The sequence below is a fragment of the Nuphar pumila genome, chromosome 11, assembly GCF_984573655.1.
Source record: "Nuphar pumila chromosome 11, dmNupPumi1.hap1.1, whole genome shotgun sequence".
Classification (NCBI taxonomy): Eukaryota; Viridiplantae; Streptophyta; class Magnoliopsida; order Nymphaeales; family Nymphaeaceae; genus Nuphar; species Nuphar pumila.
In genome coordinates, this window is record NC_143259.1 from 112610859 (window position 1) to 112624693 (window position 13835).

General features: G+C 38.7%; 1 long non-coding RNA gene and 1 pseudogene across 1 annotated transcript; one reads left to right on the forward strand and one right to left on the reverse strand.

Moving 5' to 3' along the window:
- The first annotated feature begins 1207 nt into the window (after window positions 1-1207).
- On the forward strand, window positions 1208-5144 carry LOC149822881 (sugar transport protein 4 pseudogene; annotated as a pseudogene).
- Window positions 5145-6538: 1394 nt separating this feature from the next.
- LOC149822882 (uncharacterized) lies at window positions 6539-9150 on the reverse strand. Its single transcript, XR_016426126.1, has 3 exons — window positions 9021-9150; window positions 7449-7533; window positions 6539-6823 (listed from the first exon to the last, which is right to left on the reverse strand). It is a non-coding gene; the product is annotated as an uncharacterized LOC149822882 (long non-coding RNA).
- Window positions 9151-13835: the final 4685 nt, after the last annotated feature.

The following is a 13835-nucleotide window of genomic DNA, read 5'->3' on the forward strand; positions in this document are numbered from 1 at the left end:
ACATGAAAGAAATGATAAAAGACATCTAAATGACTAACTACAATTGAACACTAATTCTAATTAAATCTACTCACAACTAACTGATTAGAAAACAATGAACTAACAATTACTTAACTAATAACTAATGTTTACTGAACCAAAAACAAGAAAATGAACTAAATTTACACTCAACATGAAATCAAAAGAAACTTAAGCAAAACATGAATTTACACTAAATTGAAAGCAAACTGAAATAGCAAAGACATGAAAATTTAAATTTCAGCAACACTAGTTAAAAGAATAAAAAGAAAACAGAAAAAATGTAAAAACAAAACTAAAACTAAACTTGGAAATGAATGTAAAAACAAGCAATACCAAGGAATAATGCAGGAAATTCAGAATTTGAAAACAACAGGAAATTACAGAACTATTCAAACAGGAAATTAATAAACCGAAATGCATAAGTAACTAATGAAAAAGAAAACAACAACAGTAAACAAGAGATTCAAGCTTAGATCTATGCTAAAGATGAAAACAGGATCAAAATAAAAAAAAAACAACTAATGAATCAAAGTGAAACAGGAAATCAGAAAATCAAATATCAGAATTACAAATCACAAAAAAAAATCAAAATTATGCAGTTACAGAAAACTAAAGGAAACTCAAGAAATCAGAAAATTAAACATATTAAGAACAAAATTATGAATGCATCAAAGAAATCTAACTAAATCATAAACTTCAAAATAGAAGATCGGACTCGTTTTTTTTTTTAGTTTTTTTTTTATATATTCTTTTTTTTCATTTTCTTTACAGAGTTAATGGAAGAAGATTGGAATAAGAAGAAGAAGATGAAGAATTCGGCTGAAGAAGAAGAAGAAGATTAAGAAGAAGAATTGAAGAAGATGAAATCGGAAAAGAACAGATCGGCTGAAAAAAAATCGGAGGAAAAAGAAGAAGAAACTGAAGAAATTGCAAGAAGAAGAAGAAGATCTGAAGAAGTAGAAAAAGAAGAAACTGCAGAAGAAGAAGATTCAGATGAAGAAGAAATGAAAAAGAAGAGGAAGAAGAAAACTCACCGTGAATCCAGAAGAGGGATTAGGGAAAGAAGGACGACGACCTCCACCATGCGCCATTCACCGGACTGAAGAGTCCTCCACTGCTGCCGGCCGGAATGTAGACAGAGAAAGAGAGAGAAGGGGAAGGTAGGGAAGAGGATATGCTGGTATTAATGGAGGATGGTGAGAAAAGAGGGAAAGAGAGGGAAAGATGGGAAAAGGGGGCTTCAGGCATATGGAAGAGGCGCCCGATTGTTTTCTGTTTTTGGGGTTTTAAAAACAACAAACCGGCTGGAACCGGTTTGAAACAAATGCAAACCGATTCAAGCCGGTTTGTTTATTATATTTTTTTTAGTTTTCTTTTTGAAATTGCAAACCGGTTTGAACCGGTTTGATTTATCATATATATATATATATTTTATTTTAGTTTAAAAACCAAATGCAAACCGGTTTGAACCGGTTTGGTTTATTATTTTTTTCTCTTTCTTTTTTTTTTTTAAAAAAAAAATCTAAAAACAACAAACTATTTAAAAGAGTAAAAAAACAAACAAACTATTTACTAAAAACCTTAAACGAACTAACTATTCTAAAAAATTATTTACACTAACCTTATTTCACAATATATCTAACTCTAATTTTTAACTCTAATTTTTATTTTATTTTTATTATATTTTTATTATATTTTTATTGAAAACTAAAACTAAAACTACTATGACTATAACAAAAACTAAAATATGCATAAAAATGTAAAACAAAACTATTTTTCATGCATTTTCTATTTTTAAATCATTTTAGCATATTTACTCGAAAACTATCATAAAATTGGGTTTTTGAAACATTATTTTATAAAATCATGCATATTTAAATGTTAATAAACCCTGAATTATATGCATGATCATATACCTATCGAGGCTTGGAAATGCTTGTGAGAGAAAGGTTTAGAATGGTTGACAAATCTTTTTAACAAGATTTGGCGGACAAATAAGACGCTTAATGAGTGGAGGAAGAGTACTTTGGTGCCTCTATATAAGAATAAGGGTGATATACAAGATTACACAAACTATCGTGGTATAAAACTCATGAGTCATACTATGAAACTTTGGGAGAGGGTGATTGAGTCTAGGTTGAGGAAGATTGTCATGATATCGGAGAATCAATTTGGTTTTATGCCTGGAAGATCAACTATGGAAGCTATACATCTTCTTAGACAACTTATTGAGAGAAATAGAGAGAGGAACAAATATTTGCATATGGTTTTTATTGATTTGGAGATGGCTTACGATAGAGTACCTAGGGACGTTCTCTGGTGGACAATGATGAAGAAAGGTGTTTCTCTCAAGTACATTAGTATAATTAAAGATATGTATGAAGGAGTAGTAACCAATGTCCGCACTTGTGGAGGGGTGACAACCAATTTTCCTATAACGGTTGGGTTACATCAAGGATCTGCTTTAAGCCCTTTCCTATTTGCTATAGTGATGGATGAGCTTACGAGATCAATTCAAGAAAATGTGCCGTGGTGTATGTTGTTTGCTGATGATATTGTTTTGATTGATGAGTCTAGAGCTGGGGTTAATGCTAAGTTAGAATTATGGAGACAGACATTGGAAGCAAGAGGTTTTAAGTTGAGTAAGAGTAAGACAGAATACATGGAATGTCGATTTAGTAAGCAACGAAGTAGTGATGGGAGTGTAGTGAAGCTTGGTGAGCACGAAATACCGGTGGATGATTCTTTCAAATATTTGGGATCTATCATTCAAAAGTATGGAGAAATTGATGGAGATGTAAATCATAGGATAAAGGTTGGGTGGATGAAATGGAAGAGTGCAACTGGAGTGTTGTGCGATCGTAGAATGCCATTGCGGTTGAAGGAAAAGTTTTATAGGACGACTATTAGGCCCGCTTTACTATATAGTACGGAATGTTGGGCTACCAAGAGACATCATATTCAAAAAATGAGTGTAGCTGAGATGCATATGCTGAGATGGATGTGTGGAAATACAATAAAAGATAAGATTCGAAACGAGGAGATACGTAAGAAGGTAGGTGTTGCACCCATTGAAAATAAGATGAGAGAGAATCGTTTACGGTGGTTTGGACATATTCGATGAAGGCCTAATGATGCTCCAGTTAGAAGGATGGAGAAATGGGAAAATATATTAGTTAAAAGAGGTCGGGGTAGGCCTAGGAAGACATGGATGGAGGTGATAAGAAAGGATATGAATGCTTTGAACCTCACCGAGGACATGGCATTGGATAGAAATGAATGGAGGAGAAGGATTCATGTGGAAGACCCATAATGATTTTCTTTGTTGGTTCATATCGCCGACCCCAATTGTTTTGGGATGAAGGCGTAGTTGTTGTATCTCATTAATATTGTAATATTTATATTATAACAGATATTTTGAAAACGTCATCAAGTTTTCCCTTAAATATCAACTATGGTGTTTTTCTTATAAATATTGTTATATTTTGAAAATATTAAAGATATATGTGGCTATGCATAGAACTTTGATCCCGGTCTAAAAATGTATGATAAATTGGATCTTATTTTAACTATCATATCTGATCTGAATTAGATATGAACAACCGTTCCACTGTAACACATTGGATCTCTTCTCTGATTGTTATGTGTGTGCAGGTGGAGTGACATCCATGGGCCAGTTCTTGAAGAGGTTCTTCCACAAGGTTTATAAGAAGATGAACCTTAGTCCAGTACAGGCAAATCAGTACTGTAAGTTTGATAGCCTGGTGCTCCAGTTCTTCACATCCTCACTATACATAGCAGGGCTCACATCATCCTTCTTTGCCTCCTTGGTCACCTGAATGTTCGAAAGGCGTCCTTCGATGATGTTCGGCAGGTTGTCCTTGGTTGGTGCTGTTATAAATGACTTTGCACACAACATTGCCATGCTCATCATCCGCCGTCTCCTACTTGGTACTGGTGTTGGTTTTGCTAACCAGGTTACAGATCTCTGCTCCAGCCTTCTTATAGTAATGCCATGGGAACCATAGTCTTAACTCGGCAGCAAAGTTTATGTGATGGATAGCTATAGCCTATATCAGTGGATATTAAGCCTAGTTTTTAACTTTGCGTGGCCATGATGCAATAACTGGACTGTGTTCCCATGGTGTAATATGTTGCAGAACAGTTGTGCATAGATTTTTATCATAGGGGCAGTAGAGAAGCAATTATCATTGAGATATAAAGCAAGTTTTAAGTTTCTTAGTATATCAGCATCATCCATGCTGTCAAAGTAATCAATTTATAGGACTGGATTAGTCCATAGAAAAAACAAAGAGTCCAAATTTATGTGCTCTGCCAACATACTAAGGACTTAGTCCAAGCCATGACCTTATCTAGCTAGAATTTGCCAATTCTGCAACCTTGTGCAATGCACTAACTGCTAACAATAATCTTTTTGCATGACTTGGGAATGGGCAGTCTGTGCCACTCTACCTCTCAGAGATGTCCCCACCAAAACTGAGATGAGCGCTCACTGCAGGCTTCCAAGTCTTCATCACAGTCGGCATCCTTGCATCTAACATCTTCAACTACCATAATGCTTTGATTAAGAGTGATAAAGGATGGCGGTACTCGCTCGGAGGTGAGGCTGTGTCTGCAATCATAGTGATGGCAGGTCTTCTATTCTTGGCAGACACCCAACTCATAGAAAGAGGTCACAAGGACAAGGCAAAGCTGATGTTGCAGAAGGTGAGGGGGACCTCTGATGTTGATGCTGAGTTCCAGGACTTGATTGATGCTAGTGGTTCATCTAAAAAAGTGAAGCATCCATGGGCCAACATACTTAAAAGGCGGTACTGGCCTCACCTTATGATGTCCATAATGATCCCGTTCTTCCAGCAGATGACAGGGATCAATGTGTCATGTTCTATGCACCAGTTTTGTTCAAGACACTCGGGTTCGGGAGCAAAGTATCATTGATGTCATCAGTTATTACGGGAACCATTAATCTCTTGGCCACATTCCTGTCTGTGGCACTTGTTGATAAGCTTGGAAGAAGGGTCTTGCTTCTAGCTGGTGGCATGGTGATGCTGGTCAGCGAGGTGATGTTTCACCCAATTTTGGTTTCATTCTTCCCTGTTTGAATTTGGAATCACTGAATTTAAGTTCATGAATTTGCAACGAGGCAATGCTTTATAGTGAAGTATACCTTAAGAGTATTATAGTTTTTACATAGCATCTGCATTGGTGAAGTTTCTGCTTGACAGTCTATGGGGCATCATGGACATACATGAATCAAACAGCTTAGCACCATCTGCAACCAAATGCCAAGAGAGTTGAGCCTACTAAGGCACAAATCTTGGGCCCTACTTGGATTGGAACGTTATAGGAAAATTCAGATTTGTGCCTTAGTAGGCTCAACTCTGAATTTTCCTATAACGTTCCAATCCAAGTAGGGCCCAAGCATCATCCACTCTTTTTACTAAAAAAAGGTCCCAACTAACAGTTTTTTTAAAAGATAGTCAAGGAAACTGTAAGATAATGTAGTGATGGCGGTCGTAGAAGATCAAAGGTTAAAAGGAAAAAAGTTGGACTCTAACAAAATATTTTTTGAAATCCATCCCATCTACTAACAGTATTTTGTAGAAAGGTTGGATTGGATTTGATGAACAGCAACCGCATTTGTACTAGCAACGGCAATACCCTTTGCACTAACATCCAAGAAAAACAAAAAGTATTTTTACTACTGCTACTAATGGCACTCATGGTAGAAATTGTTGTGATTTTGCTTACCCTTAAATTAATTATTAAGAAGCATTTTCACGACATGTTCGTCAATTAGCAATGCACTGACTCTTGATTTAAAGTCGTGCTACTATTCCAGAATGTATATTAGCAAAATTTAGTCTAGCTTTATTGCTGTCAGCCTTATGAGTTTGTTTTCTAAGAACAATAATTCCTGATAATAGCCCACAAGCCCCCTGTGCACATTGCTAGCTATGGCACAGGGATTCAGCCAGACAGGTGCCGCACCCGGTGCGGTCAATGCACCCAGGGCCATTTTAGTTTATTTTTTTGATTTTTTTTTTAATTTTGCCCTATGAAATGGGCTTCGGAATTAAAAAAAAAAAATCTTGGGGGTGGGGTGTGGGGGGGGGAGGGGGGGGGGGGGGGGGCTGCCCCCCTATAACCCCCCGCTAGGGGCGGCCTCCCCTGGACACCCCCCCCCCCCCCCCGGTGACCGCGCAGCGAGACTTGTGCCGCCAAGCCAAACTAAAAGTATGCAATTACATTGCACCTGATCCTTCCTCTGGTGTGTCTTTTGCCGCCAAGCCAAACTAATTGAAGAAACCTTAGCTGGTGGACAAGGAGTACTTGTGGAGTTTTACATTAAAGACACCTACTCGCCCTCAACCATAACGGTGATTTCCCCACATTAAATTAAAAAAAAAAAAAATTCTCTGGTAATTACTGATGCTATTGAAATATTAAATCTAATTGAGATTTTTTTTCCTTTTTTCTGTCCAACAACTTCAAAGCTTTTAACTTCTCATTCACCATCTTGGCATGTAGCATATGACAACAGGGAAGTTCTGTATAATTACACATAGTGAAACGCCCACAACTTAAAGACCAAGGACCCCGAAACCTTCTTCTCATCAACTTACAGTGCAGACTCCCCCTCCAACTCAAGCCAAAGCTACAAGGGAGAAAAGAAAATCATCCACTGCTTTTACTGTCACTTGTAGTGTACCTTGAAGTCCAGTACTTTTCAATTTCCTCTGCGGATCTCCCAGGGATCCTTCCAGCAATGAGGGCCCACCTGCTTTAATCACATTTAAAACACTCAAGGTTAAGATGGTGACTTCTGAAAATCTCATGGTTTTAAAACTGGTTGACTCGTGGCTGCTAGAGTGACCCGTTACTCGGCCAGGTTAATTCGTCGACTAGGTTAGGTCATGCTAACTTTATATTTTTATATAAAATATATAAATATATGTCTATACTATGTAAGTTATATATATATATATATATATATATATATATATATATATATATATATATATATATATATATATATATGACTCATCTCTGACTTGGCCGGATCAACTTGGTGACTCGACCGAGTTTTGTACAAAACAAGTTTGTGCTCATTTTTAACCCAGTGGCGATCTGGGCTAAGTCAACCGAGTCACTAGGTTGACCCGACAAGTTTTTAAACTATGAAAAATCAAAATCTTATTGCATTTGGACAGTGAAGACAGGTAAAAGTTGGAAAGTAAACAATACAAAGCTTCCCTTGGGGCAAGGAGTAAGCCCACAGAGTTTTAGTCGGCCGGGACAGCGACCGTAAGCACGGCTAGATCTCTGATCCTGAGGGTGGTTTCTTCGTGTAAATATAAAAATAAAAATAAAACAATACAAAGCAAACATAAACTAAATTTCACCTTGTTCCGACTAGATTGAACATCCTGACAATCAGGTTTTCTTCGTCTTCTGAGAAATGCAGCTTGTAATCTTGACTGCTTCCCCCTGCAAAGAAAATTTATTGGATTTTATCATCATGCTTTGGTGCAACATGAGCCGTAGACTTTTTGTTGGCCAAAAGGACACATCCAAGCAAATTTTTTTTTTACCAAGTTTGATGTTTGATCTAACCACTAGTTGCATTTATCATTGTTTTACACAATAGAGAACATGTATTTGATTAAACATTATTGTACTCAGATGTGCATTTGAAAGAAGTAAAAAAATCAACCCTCAATATTTCAGTAAAATTTGATGATAAAATATTTATTCAATATTTCAGTAAAATTTGATGATAAAATATTTATATTTACATTTTTACATCAAAGCAATTTAAAATAAAACTCGCTTCTTAATAAATAAGCAATGGTAAACACATATAATGGTTCAGATAAAGCATAAAACACACTAAATTATGATTATTAGAGGGTCCTAATGGTGACTTAACAAAATAGGGGGCCAAATTGAAAAATACCCAAATAACCCACTAAATGAAGGGTCTCCACTTGGACGACTGCCCCACAAGCCTTTGCAATGCCATCCCTTCTTAGATAAACGGCATTTGACATGATTCATTTGGTGACCTGGTCTTCTCTCTCTCTCTTTTTCTTTGGGGGTCCACCGGCCATAAGGATATTGTCACCGATATGAAGTGTTCAAAACATTTTCATTCATCCTTTCTCAAACTTTAAGTTCCCCCAATAATAAGCTTCAAGTTCCAATAGACAATCACTAAAAAAGCAATCATATATATATATATATATATATATGAGTGCTTTTTTTTTATGGTATTGTACCACCATAACTTATGGTGCATTCTTATTTACATAGATCTAAGCTCTAAACACTAAATCTAACCTTTGGATGATGTTCAGCATGTCCTATCTACTATTTTCTTGTATTAAAATTGATTCAAATAGGATGTTTTATACCGTTTCTAAAATCACCCTTGTTTTTATGAATTGTGAGCTCTTATTTTTCACCCTCTAGAAATGAAGCTGATAGTGTACTAGACATGAGAAAACATTCTAACATATTAAATACATCATACTAAACCCATCTGCTCAGTTAGATTTACCATTTAGTAGCTAGGTTCATACAAACAAAAGTGTGTACCCATATATATATAACTCATAATTTTGTGATTGAGCAAGGTTTAAAACCATGTCATTGTTTTTCCCAAGAAGGCTGAAATAAGTGGTCAAAAGACTCAAAATTCAATAAACTGTGTGGAGAGAGAGAGAGAGAGCCGAACTATAACCATCAACATTACGATACGAAAACAGGTTCAACCAACATTGAACCTACCGAGTAACCCAACACGGGCCCAAGACATGCCAAGGAGCCCAAAAAAGGAAAAAAGAAAAGTAACGATGCAAGGAGAAAAGGAAGAAATAAACAAGAAAACAAATACAGTTAGGCGGTGAGCATCACCCTGGATCATGAATGTTCCATGGAGGCAGATGGTGTTGCAGATCAGAGAGAGAGGTTACCTTGAGAGTCCACTGAAGTATCTTGGGAAGAATTGTCTAGACCAGCCATGGTTTCAAGAAATCTGATAATCCCAATGCCTGAAAGACTAGGCACAAATTCTGCCTCCCCACTTGCTCGGGAAGAAGAGGGTACGTGAAAATCAAGACACATTTAGTTTATATACTAGTAGAATTCCAGGCATTCCTTGCACTATAAAAGAATGGATGGTAGTTGGGGGGTCTTGGGGATGGACCGGTAGCTGAGGAGAGAGAAATTCAACTTTTGAAAAGTAGGTAAAGCGTTGGTGTCTGTAAAAAGCAAGCGTGATAAGACACAACACATATTCCCAGTCTCCTGCATAGCAGTCGTTGGTTATTTAAAAAATGGCCACTGTTTTTTTTTTTTCTTTTGTCTCTCTCCTCTCCTTCACTGTTTGTGTAGCCCTTTATCTTATGGGCTTTCAAGAGTCAAAATATTCTGAAACTCTTTTGGATATTTGGTTCATTTTAACAAGAGAATCTCCATTTTCCAAAGCTTGAATATGAGCTCACATTGATTATAGTCTCCTGCCAGATAAGGAAAACTTGAAAAAAATATAAAGATCCGTTGAAAGTTGGTAGGAGATGAAAGTGGAAATGGTATTTAATGAAAGTGTAATTAATATCACCTATTCCGCAGGTGTGTTTGAGAATTCTATTTTGGGAGATGAGACTTGGGATGGTAGTGGATCGGGGCAGATGTGAGGGATAAGGTCTTTACCCCCATCCCATCTCAAAATTCTGCCCTCCATTCCTACTTTCATCCTGCACAGGTTTTGATTTTAACCTCCATCCCTGTTTCATGTCCTTCATCCTCGGTCCAAATAGGGCGAGGCGGGCAGGGCTCCGTTTCCCCCATCCACTGTCATTCCTAAAGAAAGAGGTCGAACCGTCAAAAGGTATTTTAATTATTTTGCATAAGTTAATCCCCATCTCTATCCCCGCACATGTTTTGATTTTAACCTTTATTCCCGCCTTCATCCCCATTTTATATCCTCCGTCGCTAATCCAAACGGGATGGGGCAGGACCATGTTTCTCCCTTGTCCACTGCCATCCCTAGATGAGACTAGTGTTGAGAGTGGAGATGTGCAATTTTCAATAGGATGTCATTCACAGCTCTATCCAGCTGGTCCTCCATTTTCATATTCAATCCCATCACCCCTCTCATCTCTTCTCCAACACCGGCTTCCCAAACATAGCCTAATTGGTTTTCAAATTGTTCGATGGACTTGAATCAATGGGCTCAGTCAAACTTTTAAGATCTTAGCAGCCGATCCGAACCAGATCAGATATTCTTATGTATTTATCTGATCTAGATCTGATCTCTTTGTCTTTCTATCTTTATCTAATTTATGGTAGAATGTAAATATGGTCTGGTTATGCCATGACACTGGGGCCATGTACCGACCAAGTTGGCAATATGATCAAGTTGACAATAAATAGGGTCGAATGAGATAGCTGGATGGTTAGGTCGCACTATTACCACCGATCGAGTGGTCTTAGTTTGGGGTTTAAAAGTAGGGATGGCAGTGGGGCGGGGGACAAGGTCTCCACCTCCGCCCCGCCTCAAGATTTTATCCTCCACCCCTGCCTCCATCCCCGGCGGGGAATGGATTTTATCATCCATCCCCGTTTCATGTCCTCCATCCCCGGTTCAAACGGGGATGAGGCGGGGTGGGGCAGGGATATTGCGGGTAAAAGTGGTCGGGGCGGGGATCATGGCGGGGACAGGGTGGGGACGGGGCGGGGAGGGAAAAAGTGCACGTCCATCCCCGCCTCCACCACCGGATGGGGATGGATTTTAACCTTCGTCCCCGCCTCCATCCTCGTTTCATACCCTTCATCCCCGGTCCAAACGGGGTGAGGCGGGGCGGGGCCCCGCTTTCCCCCGGTCCACTGCCATCCCTATATAAAAGTTGACAATAAATCAACTGGCTATAAAACTACCGAAACCATGCATGATAAAAAAATGATTTTTATTTTAATATTTTCATGAAAAACCCCAAGGATCAAAGACCTAGCTGTCGGCTTTGCCTGAATGATTAGGAATTCACAACTAGCCAAGCTAGCTTGAGCTCAACCTGTTTAAGCTTGGCCCAAACTCTTTCAAAAAATATAAATGAGCCGAGAGTTCAAGCTCGGTACACGTAAACAAGTCGAGCTTAAACATACTGTCCAGCTCGAATAAGCTTGGTAAGCCCAATTAAGCTCGGCTCACATAAGAATATAAATAATTCAGACTTTATGTATGTATAATTTTGTTCATAATATTGTCATAAATAAAGAAAGGCCCTACATTAATGGGTACGTTGTTGGTTTTTTCTAGAAGTGGCGTCAGTTTTATTCTTTTTAAAGGTTTTAAACACAATTTTCAAAACAAAAAAAATCAATTAAAGGCATTCAGCTCAAGCCCAGCTTGGCTTGGCTCAAGCCGATCCCGGACAAAAGGTGTTCAAGCTCATCTCGAGCTCGAGCCAAGCTCGAACAGCCAACTTTGCTTCTCTAGCCGAGCCAGACCAAGCTCAGCAATCACTGTCCTAGCAGCATAAAACACTGTGGACTATAGACTATGGCCTCCAAAGGACAAACATGAGGTGTCCTCTTAATGGCAGTGGACCGGGGGAAAGCGGGGCCCCGCCTCGCCCCATTTGGACCGGGGATGAAGGGTATGAAACGGGGATGGAGGCGGGGACGAAGGTTAAAATCCATCCCCGTCCGGAGATGGAGGCAGGGATGGACGTGCACTTTTCCCTGCCCTGCCCCGACCACTTTTCCCCGCAATATCCCCGCCTCATCCCCGTCTGAACCGGGGATGGAGGACATGAAACGGGGATGAAGGCAGGGGTGGAGGATAAAATCCATCCTGGCCGGGGATGGAGGATAAAATCTTGAGGCGGGGCGGGGATGGAGACCTTGTCCCCTGCCCTGCCCCGCCCCGCCCCACTGCCATCCCTATTCTTAACTTATCTCCGTGAGTCCTTTTGAATCTCCCTTTCAACGTTTGCAGGTAAACCACAATTCTTTAAAGTAAATAACAAAAGAAGTAACCCAACAGCATGTCACTAATTGGATAGGGACATGACCTATACACCACGTTTAAAAAATGCAATTATTTAATATAATGTTTCATTGTGATTTGTGGTCTTAGATATATGATATTGACAACTGTGGCAAATATCACATTTTTGTCGAGAACGTTGGAAAACTATCACTACATTTGGTATGTCCTTTAAAATGCTCAAACGGAAGTGTCCGTATTTTGAAATCATTTTTTTGTGATATAGTTTTTTGTGAAAATATCAAGAAATCACAATATTTATTTCTTCTCTAGAGAAAAACGATCTTTCTATTGGTTTCAATTTTACCCTTTTTTACATATTTTTACAATTTTAAATCTACTTATTTTCCCAATATTTCACCAACAAAAACCTTAGAAAAATAAAATCGATTTCTCACGTGAATTTGGCAAACATTATTTTTTATTTGTTAACCTTTATCACCATGGTTGTGATTTATAGTTGTTTTTTAATATATATATATATATGTGTGTGTGTAAAAACTGCCCACAAGATTAGAGACCTAGCCACACTGGCTCTGCGAGACGTACTTACGGTCGTTGTCCTAGCAGCGTAGAACTCTGTGGGCTTACCCTTGCCCTCAGGGCGATGCCATGCTTTGGCTTGTGCAAGAAGTGACACCCATGGAATTTGAACCTAGACTGCCCGCCTAGCGGCCTAGGCCCTATCCCACTTAGCCAAATCCCTTTAGGGTGTGAATTATAATTGTTATGAGCACAATTTTTGGATATCCTTCACGTGGGACATGTTTTTTCTCATAATTAATTTGAAATTAGGATTTGGGTAGTTTTTTAATCCTTATCCTGAAGAAGCAATGGATAACCATGATCTGAGCAATTTATCAATTGAACATGACCTTCACATTTTCACTTCCAATAATTGTAGTGTCAATGGTAACGGCATTATTTACCACAGACAAAGAGAAGTTTACAAAATGGACATACTTTTATATATGAGACTCAAGTAGAGATGTCAACGGATTGGATCTTATTCAATATACTGAATCCTACTCTATTTACCTAGACTTTATATATATATATATATATTTACACCGAGGAACCGCCCTCGCTCTGCCTGCCGTACTTACGATCACTGCCATGACAGCATAAAACTCCGTGGGCTTAACCCTTTCCCCCTAAGGAGTCGCCACCCTTCGGCTTGTGCAAGAAATGACGCCCATGAGATTTGAACCTAGACCGCCTGCCTAACGGCTGCTTGGGAAAAAAGTGGTTTGGATCCACTCTTGATATGGTCATTAGCAAATCTTAGGTAATCGGAAATCGGAAATCGGAAATCAGACACATGATCACATTTAAATGCCGACCGATTCAGGATCAGCTAGGGAAGAGATAACCTGGATCCAATTGTGTTTTTTCCCTTGCAAATGGATTCGCTCCTTAGTTGAATGGTTCAGGTACCCAACCTATCATAGTGTACCCGCCCAAATAACAAAGTATCAGGTTCGGGTTTTGTCAGGTCACGAAAATGAAATCCTAAACCTGAATCTGGATAATTTTAAAAGTTTACTTTTACTTAAAATACATATAAAACACTCGGGTCAGGTCGCGTACCTAGCAGAGGTTTTTTCTTGACCAAACCCATTCAAATTAGGGCTGTCAATGGGTCAGGTACCCAACCCATCAGGGTATACCCCAATTCGCCCAAATAACAAAGTGTCAGGTATGGGTTTTGTCATGTCACGAAAATGAAATCCTAAAC